We start from the raw sequence: 3,716 nt of genomic DNA on the forward strand, positions 1-3,716 counted from the left end.
ACACACAAAACAAAAATTAGTGGGATGCAGTCGTGGGCGCCTGTAAGCTACTTGGGAGGCCGAGGCAGAAGAATCGCTTGAACCTGGGTGGCGGAGGTTGCAGTGAGCTGAAATCGCGCCATTTCACTCCAACCTGGGAGACAGAATGAGACCCTGTCTCAAAAACAAAACAAAAACACAAACAACAACAACAAAAAATAAAATGGAACACTAAACCCCTGTGTTACACATGGTCCTCGTAAGCATAGAGCATGTTGTTTGGAACCATGGATTACTTTCTCAGCTTTTCCTGTACAAAGGCTCCCCTAAAGGGAAGGGGGAAGAGACACTAACAGTACAGACGGCCATTCCTTTCCTGCTTACTTGCTCCTCACTTCCTCTCCCCAACTCGAGTCCCTTCTTGGATACTGAATCCAAAAGTCTTCAGCTTGAGAAAAGGTGATGGGGAAGTAAACCTGGACATCCTAGATTTTTGCTTTAACATGGGAGAGTTTTAATGGCTTCAGAGGGACTGGTGTAAAAGACAGGATAGAAAGTGTAAGGTCTGGATTTGTTAAAGGAGGCAGGACTCAATAGTGAGGTAATGAGCAGGAGATAGCTGGTTTCCAAAAAAGTTTTTTTTCATATTTTAGATAAAATGCTTAACATGCTAGTTTCCTTGGAGTCGTTAGATCCATAGAGGCATTGGGAGATTTTTATTTAATTTATATGTGGGTAACTTAATATCTTTGAGAATGACAGAATGACTTTATAACCAGCTTGATTTGTAAAAGTCACGATAAAAACATTATGTAGCCACCAACGTCTCCCTCTTGTAGTGTTAATGTCTAAATTGCCAGTGATTTATTAATGTACCAATATTTTTAGTTTCCTAGCAGTTTGAAATATCTTTCTTTTTTCTTTTTTCTTTTTTATTTTTTTTGAGATGGAGTCTCGCTCTTGTTGCCCAGGCTGGATAGAGTTCAGTGGCGTAATCTTGGCTCACCGCAACCTCAGCCTCCCGGGCTCAAGCGATTCTCCTGCCTCAGCCTCCCGAGTAGCTGGGACTACAGGCACCCACCACCACGCCCAGCTAATTTTTTGTATTTTTAGTAGAGATGGGGTTTCACCATGTTAGCCAGGATGGTCTCGATCTCCTGATCTCGTGATCCGCCGGCCTCAGCCTCTCAAAGTGCTGGGATTACAGGCGTGAGCCACTGCACCCGCCAATTTTTGTATTTTTAGTAGAGATGGGGTTTCTTTCTTTTCTTTTTTTCGAGACAGAGTTTCACTCTTGTCGCCCAGACTGGAGTGCAGTGGTGCGATCTTGGCTCACAGCAACCTCCACCTCCCATGTTAAGCGATTCTCCTGCCTCAGCCTCCCGAGTAGCCAGGATTACAAGTGCCTGCCACCACACCAGGCTAACTTTTGTATTTTTATTAGAGATGGGGTTTTGCCATGTTGGCCAGGCTGGTCTCAAACTCCTGGCCTCAAGTGATCCACCCGACTTGGCCTCCCAAAGTGCTGGGATTATAGGTATGAGCCACCGTGCCCAGCCATCTAGCAGTTTGAAATGTCATTTAAGACTTTGATAGTGTTACAGAGTGTGGGGCCGGCGGAGGGGAAAGCTGGAGGCACGGGTGGTTGGCAGGAAGTGGGACTGGTGCCTGGCAGATGCGTTGGTGAAGATAGGTACTGGTTTTGGATTAGGAATTGTTTTCTCACTTACCTTCTTTAAAAGAATGTGGCCATTAGCCTTCGGTTCTGGCACGGGATTAGGAATGGCTTACTCCAACTGTCAGCATGATTTCCAGGCTCCATATCTTCTATATGGAAAATATGTCAACGAGCAGGAGAGTGACTTCACTTGAGAACATCCCAGTGGGAGGACAGGAGAAATCATGTTTACTCCTCAGGAATACTGAAGTGCCCTGGAGTAAGCTGTCTTTCTGTAACAATGTTATCAGTAATGCTTAAAACTCCAGCACCTGGTTATGTATTTGAAATCAAGTCTGTTTCTTGTTTTGTATTTTGTCTCTGGAAATTGTAAGGAGGTGGTCTTAAATAAATTAAACAAAAAAAGAAAAAAAAAGAAAAAAAGAAAAAAAAACTTTGATAGGCTGGGCATGGTGGCTCACGCTTTTAATCCCAGCACTTTGGGAGGCCGAAGCAGGCAGATCATCTGAGGTCAGGAGTTCAAGACCAGCCTGCCCAACATGGCAAAACCCTGTCTCTACTACAAATACAAAAAATTAACTGGGCGTGGGGGCGGGAGGTGGATGTTGCAGTGAGCCAAGATTGCACCACTGAACTCCAGTCTGGATGACAAGAGCAAGATTCCATCTCAAAAAAAAAAAAAAAAATTGATAAATTATATATCTTTACCTATAACTTTCATTTTTGTATTTGTTTTTGTTGTAAGCAAGAGAGGAAAGGTAATATTCCTAATATCATTTGGCAATTATCAAAGTAAAAACTGCTAACACTTATTTTGCTTGTTGAAATAATCTTAAAAGGGTAACATTAAAAGATTGGACATCAGTGTGAAACATTTCACGAAGTATTGATTCTTTCATTGCTATATTGCATTTTGGCTAAAAATAATCAAGCTACTTGATTATTTTTAGAACAAAGGAAATCAACATTCTGTTTCCTAATGTTGATTTTTTTTTCTCTCATCCTCAGTCTTTCTGTGACTGCATCATCACTGAAGAAAAAACTTGGGATAATTTTTTGTTACTGTAAATCCTCATTGTTAAGTAAGATTTTTATTTCAGCATTTGGCCTCTTTAATTGCATAACGGCAGTAAGAGCAAAGTCAGTTTGGTTCATATGAACCATTGGAAACCTTGTCAGATACAGGACCCAAGTTCAGAAGGCCATTAAGACCTGGCTGTCCTTTACCCTCTCCACCCTTGCTGGAGCTTGCCAAAACCCGGTGGACTGATTTTGGAAAGCCTTTGAAACATGTCATTTCATTAATGGTGCTTTTTTGGGGGGTTGGGCTGTTGACCTAATTTGTGATGAACAAAACCCGGCCAAATCATGCAGCCTCCCTCTAACTCCCCATGGGAAAGTGTTAGAGAAAAGTGTTTCAGCAACATCACCCATTTAAGTTTCATAACCCCAGCTAATAAAGATGATAAGAAACACCCAAGCTATCAACTAGGGTTTTTTGAGGGCAGAAGTACAATTTAATTTTGAGCACTTGTATGTTAAACAACATGTTGTTGGCCTAGTTTGAAAGCTAATTCTAGTGTCTGTAAACGCTCAGTTCCTCCTAAATATTTGGGACAGTTTCATAACACTGTGTAGGAGGTGTATGCATCGAACCCTCTTAAACTGATCAGTTCGTGCATTCCAGGCTTTTCACAATTGTAAATGTCTTTTCCCATCCTAGTTGTGGGAGGTAGCATGGTGCAGTGAAATGGACTAGTATTTAAGAGCCAGATCTGTCTGAATTCAAATCCTGCCTCTTTATTATGTCAGTGAAAGACCTTTTGGTGGGGCAGCTAAGTGCCTGGCGTAAGAAAAGTATAGATACTAATTCCTACATAATAGAAATATCCCAGATAAGTATTACAGCTATTTCAAACTTTTTGTTGTTGGGAATAGCCATAATAACTGACGAAGCAAAGTCTCGCTATGTTACCCGGGCTGGTCTCAAATTCCTGGCCTCAAGCTATCCTCCTGCCTCAGCTTCCCAAAGTTCTGGGATTTACAGGCATGAGCCACT

The sequence above is a fragment of the Piliocolobus tephrosceles genome, unplaced genomic scaffold (assembly GCF_002776525.5).
Source record: "Piliocolobus tephrosceles isolate RC106 unplaced genomic scaffold, ASM277652v3 unscaffolded_32825, whole genome shotgun sequence".
NCBI lineage: Eukaryota > Metazoa > Chordata > Mammalia > Primates > Cercopithecidae > Piliocolobus > Piliocolobus tephrosceles.